Source organism: Arvicanthis niloticus, chromosome 4, assembly GCF_011762505.2.
Source record: "Arvicanthis niloticus isolate mArvNil1 chromosome 4, mArvNil1.pat.X, whole genome shotgun sequence".
NCBI lineage: Eukaryota > Metazoa > Chordata > Mammalia > Rodentia > Muridae > Arvicanthis > Arvicanthis niloticus.
The window spans coordinates 41,210,311-41,216,626 of record NC_047661.1 but is presented as its reverse complement, the minus strand read 5'-3'; positions in this window follow the sequence as shown (position 1 = coordinate 41,216,626).

Here is a 6,316-nt window from a genome sequence, read left to right as displayed (position 1 = left end):
AATATTTTTATATTTACTTTAACCATGTGTATGAGTGTTTTCCTTGTATGTATGCAAGTGCAATACTGACTGCAATACCAGAGGAGGCTGGAAGCCAGCATCAGAAACCCACCTCCTAACTGGAGCTATAGATGGGAGTTGACTGAACTTGGATCCTTTCCAAGAGCAACAAGTGCACTTAACCACCGAACCATCTCTCCAGCCCCATCACTCCCCTAAATCTATAGAGTTTGCAAATTCCAGGTAAATTTGTTGAAGTCTACACTTTTTCATCTTTTATTTTCTGTCCATGTGTGCATATATTTATGTGCAGGCATACGTGCCTGTTCATGTGTTGTGTGCATGTGGCTGCCAGAGGTCAACTTTGAGTGTCACTCTCTAGAAGCTGTCAACCTTGTATTTTGAATAGAATATCTTACTGGTACATCTAGCTTGCCAGTTGGCCTAGGTTGGCTGGTTATGGAGCTCCAGGGATCTTCCTGTTTCTGCCTTCACAGAGGGCACATAGGGGGTTACAAGCACAGGGCTACCTATAGGTTCTGAGAATCAAACTCAGGGCCTCTCAAGCTGGTATAGCTATCATTTAACTAAGCCATCTGCCCCACCCCCATTTGTGTGTGTGTGTGTGTGTGTGTGTGTGTGTGTGTGTGTGTGTGTCTGTTTCTGATGTTCTAAGCACTTTATAAGTTTGCCTAAGTAGTTATTCACACCAGCTGAGGGAGAATCAACAAAAACTATTTATAACAAAAGATTGTTTTAAAGTTTGCAAAACTTTCCAGGGCACGCGACACTCTTCAGTCCCCTGAGACACAATGTTCCTTTTTATAATAGTTGTCTGGATGCCCCTAAGACTCCTGTCACCCCTAATATCATGTGCCAGTCTGCACAGTCCCTCTGCAGAGCGTGCATGAGCCAAGTGAATGTGGTGTGGTGTATCAGTCCTGTGATGTTGGTTGCTACTCGGCTAATGACACAAGAGAGGGAATTTTCCTGTGTGAATTTGACCTCTGGAAGATAATAAAGCATTAGAAGACTTCTCTGGCTGGAACAAAGCAGGGTTCTTGGTTGTGAGAGGTCTGTAGGAACAGCCATCTGGCAAGTCCCATAAGGTAGCCTCTCACTAGTGAGGAGAGCCCAGGTGGGCTCCAGAAGGAAGCAGGACCTCTGGGGAAATCACAGCTGCATGGAACTAAATCTTGCCAATACCCAAGTATCAGTGGAAGCTGGTCTTTTCAGAGTCAACCTCACGCTAGTTTCATGCCGTCCTGAGCAGAGGACCCTGTTGAACCTCAGCTTGACTCCTGCCCACGGAACCTGAAAGAAACCAACATGGCTTTAAACCACTAAGTTCTTGGTAATTCTTATGTACCAACCAGTAGAACATTAATGCTTTCTTTTCCACTTTGAACTAAAATTCATAGATAAGCAATCTACTTATACACATAATTTTAAAATACCATAAGTATATAATAAGGAGAAGGAAAGAAAAGAATTGCTAAAAAAAAAAAAATGAAATGTGTACTTGGATTGGCTGGTTTTGTGTGTCAACTTGATACAAGTTAAAATCATCAGAGAGGAAGGAGCCTCAGTTGAGGAAATGACTCTGTGAGATCCAGCTCTAAGGCGTTTTCTCAATTAGTGATCAATGGGGGAGGATCCAGTCCATGGTGAGTGGTGCCATTACTGGATTAGTGGTCCTGGGTTATATAAGAAAGATTCTAAAGCAAGCCCTGGGAAACAAGCCAGTAAGCAGCACTCCTCCATGGCCTCTGCATCAGCTCCTGCCTCCAGGTTCCAGCCCTGCTTGATCTAATGATGGAAGTGTAGCCAAATAAACCCTTTCCTCCTCAACTTGCCTTTTGATAGTGGTGTTTTGTTGAAGCAATAGGAACCCCAACTAAGACAGCACTTATATTTCAATAATAAAGTACAGAGGTACAGCCACAGTTGAAGACTTATCCAAGAGCCAGAGGTGTGCACCTGTGCACAGAAGCATCCCTGGCAACACTCATGGAGGACTGTCCAGGGAACCCTGGCTCACAAGAGCCTGGGGTTCTGCAGAAGATCGAGAGTGTAAAAGCCCACTCTCATCTAGAGAAGTGATTCTTAGCCTGCGGGTCACACTGTGGAAGGCACAAATTTCCCATAGGAATTCCCAGCCAGAAATTTATTTTTGTTGCTACTTTGTAACTGTAATTTTGTTACTTAGCCATGTCTCAGTTGCTAAGAAGAACTATGCCTTTTCTGATGGTTTCCACACACAGGTTGACCACTGAACTAGAAGTTCCCTCCGAGCAACGATCCTTGACTATGAATTGATTTTTGACTATGTGTTAGAGCAAACTAGATCAGGAAACTCGTTGTTGGCTCTATGTTTTTGTTGTTGCTTTGGTTTTGAGTCTTGTGTGTCTTATCTATCATCGTGTGTTCTGAATTGGGACAATATGGAGCTCCTGCACGTGTAGCTCCTGTAAGCCTGGCACAGCCTGTACTGTCCAGCCTCCTGCCCGAGTCTAGCTAGCAGAGAAGCTGGGCTGTTATCTGAACACTTCTACAATGTACAAGATTCACAAAATACAGTACTTAGGGCCAATGAGCAACTTTGAAAAACTCAGAGTCTCCACAGGAAAGCCAGGCACTCCTTCTCTACTACAGAAATTCCAGCACTGGAGGAGGTAAGAAAAGTTTTGTCTGTTTATTTTGAGTGTATGGACGGATCTGTGGCTTCCGATGTACACCAAACATGGAGAGGAGGCAGAATTGCAGCAGGCTCAGTTTTTAAAAATGTAAGAATACACAGTGGTCATCGCACACTTGCTTCTGACTGGTCTCTCCCTTAGATGTATAACTTTACTGTGTTCTATCTATGTGTCTTGGTTATAGCTTAGCTGCTACTGTTACAGCCAGTTACTGTGTTTGTTTGAATGTGTGAGCTTAAGGGATGTTTTGTGCCGTTCTACTTTAGGGTCCATGATTCACTGAAGAATGATACCCCGGACTCGAATAGTATGTAAACGAGTGTTTTATTCTACAGAAGTTCAGCATGCTGGGGCCTCCCATTACCAGAATAGAGAGACAACCACGTGAGCTTTCAGGCCTGATTTAAAGCACATTTAAAGGGAATTCTGAGGTAGGTGACCTCTTATGTTAACCTGTTGCAATGTTCCATTACTGGGGTGCAGGGGCTAGAAACTTGCTGGGGAGGTCTGGAAACTGTTACTGAGGAAGTAGCTGAGGAAGTCTGGAAACTGCTGCTGACCCATTGTCTTTGTCTAGGGCCAGGTGGCAGGGCAGTTTCTGATGTCTGGACTTGCCTGGAATTGCCCAGTTATTGGTAACAGAGATTTAAGCCTAGTCTCCTTAACTGCCCATTTGAAGGCTGTTATGGAATCAGCCTAGCCTTCTCACTACTTTATTGAGACGCTGGCTCTGGAATTGGGCTATGGTTCACCCTTCTTCAGATTCGGACATTCTTTTAAAGTCTCTGTCCAGGGTTAGAAACTAAAGAGATTATTGGCTTATAAGTTATTGAGTATGGTTAAAAATCTGTAACAAAATGCTAACTTAAAACTCATAACTTGGGGTTGGTAATTAAAAGCCTATGCATAGATAATTTTAAAGGGACCACGTGACATTCTGTTCTGGGTGGCTTGCTGACACCTTGGGCAGCAACACATGGTTGGTCAATATCTTTGCTAGGGTTGGAGAAGGCAGACATCATAGCTTCACCACCATTTTGACCAAGGGCAACCATGGTGGTATGGTCTGACCAAGGAGACAACAGATCTCCAGAGATGCTATAAAATTGGGATAAGATTTTTGTATTATTACTGTCCTGTCTTAAAAAAACAAGTTTATATAAGATAAGATTTAATAACTTGTTTAATAAGTTATTAAAGTTGCGCCTCCATGTGTTCATATACAAGAATGTAACTTGCTGACAGCCAAACGTTGTAACATAAGAGTAACCCATTTGGTATTGATTTTAGAGACATTAAATTGTTTGTAGCATTAGAGTTTGGTTTTGCCTTCTGGGAATTATGGTTGTGCTCTGTGTCTTCACTCTTTTAAACAGGTACTTTATTTTGATTTTTCAGGAACACCTAGTTGAAAAATTTTAAACTTCTTTTTAGAAAGTCTTAGAGTTTTAAAACTAGATATTTAAAATAACAGCTTTTAAAAATATTTAAGTTTATAAAAATGTGGGACATTTCAAAGCTTATAAGATATTTTATTATAGTGTATTTATTAATGTATGATCTTAATAAATAGATAAGTAAAAGGCTAAAAATTAGAGCCACAGCTAAACATGAGAGACTGAGGAATTCCTATCTTATGATACAGTAAGACAATGACCTTAACTGATCTGATAAAGAACTTGGAACAGTTTCTCAACTTATGTATCATCACACACACACACACACACACACACACACACACACACACACACCTTTATTTTTTCATAGGAGTAGCTTAGGGTTGCCTTTATGTTGGATGTTTACACTTTGATTCATAACAATAGCAAAAGTACAGCTATAAAATAACAATGCGGACAATTTTATGGTTGGGGTCACCAAACATTAAAGATATGTGTTAAGGTTTAGAACACTAAAACGGTTGACATCCATTGGCTTAGAAAACATCTGTTCTTACCTAAAGTCTATTCAGGCTAACACAGACTGACTTAAGGACAGATGTCTAACTCTCTTGCTTTTGGTAGCCTTGTTAGGCTGTAGCTATTTTGGTAAACTGAGTCATACAGGAAACTGTTATGTTCTACAATGCTACACTGTGTAAGAATCAGGAAAGTTTCCAGTCTCCTTATATACTATGTTTATGAGTTAAAAGTTTTATTTTGTTACTAAAAGAGCTTCAATTTAAAAAATCATTATTTTTAAGGCTAATCCTAACAGGAATGGAAGGTAAGTCCTAGTCTTATGGGATCTACTAACTTACTGTAAACTGTTAAGGATAATTAAGAAATGTAAGTTAATAGTCTGTCACCTTACACGTACCCCAGATGTTTAATATGTTCAAAACTATATGTGTAGTTATACTAAGTACTGATGTAGTTAATTACAGGGATAAGCCTTATCTAGCCCTCTGTAGTATGTTTTCAAGGTACAGTCTAAAGCAAGTAACTGAAAGCAGACAAGGATCGTTTAACTCATAGATGCTTAATAGATATTGTTCTCAAACCTGTCAGAGATCTGCTGAATATGGTGTTTAAAATGTTTAAACTTTGCCTAAACAAAATAGGATTAGTCCCTTCCATATTCCTTCTCCACAGAGAAGTTTCTCATCTTCTGTGTCTGGTGGCTGAAGACTGATGCCTCAGGCTCCAATGCCATAGAGACCACAGGAGCCTGGGACTACTGTCTAGGTAATGGACTATGCACTAACCTCTGTCATTTTGAATGATACATCGGACATTTAGATTATATTTATTCTTCTCAGGTCTCTGAGCATATTGATGTCTAAGCTAACAATTGCTTTATCAGCTAGGGAACAAGAGGCAACTAGCTCCTTCTTCCAAGGCTGCACCCACTTTGTTAGCTCCTTAGTGAGTTCATTAGTTAAAGCTACTATGTCTCTTATTTAAAAAAAAAAAAAAAAAAAGATAAGCAGGTTTCAAATGTACCTTTCCACTAAAAGAACATGCTTTGCAATGACTTCTCAGTGCTAACTACTCATGTCTCTGGTAAATGGCTAAATAAAGAAAAAAGGTTCTAAGGTACATAAAGAGTTGAGGATATAAAAGCTTAAATAAATTCTAAGGGTCTCACGAATGATTTAAGGTATATAAAAACCATATTTAAAATATTTCAGATTTCTTTCCCCTTCTATGCTATTGTTATAGTAAGCTTTCAAAGGTTCAGAGTTTTAACATTGATCAATAGGGTTATGAAAAGCGGGTAGAGCACTGAGTGCTTGTTATTCAGTCACAAGCTCAAGATTTTGAGCTGTCTTTGGTTGTATTCTAAATATAGACTTAAAGATGCTTTCCATGGGGCTAAAACATCCCTGTCCAATCTATATAGCTGGCTCTTTGGACAAAAGAAAACATGGCCGTGCTTTTTAACCTAAAACTTTTGTTGGGACTCCAAGGCATGACTACCCCTACTGCCTCACAAACACCTATTAATTGTTTTTTTTTTCTACAATGTGGATTTCAACACAATGGTAATGCTAATATAGCTCCTTTTGTAAGCTAATAATTCATGTAAGCTTCAGGGACTCAAAGAAAGCATAAGTCTTGGGTATACCTATCACAGTTCAAAGAGACTCCAAACAAGCACAGTCTAAGTTTCTGCGC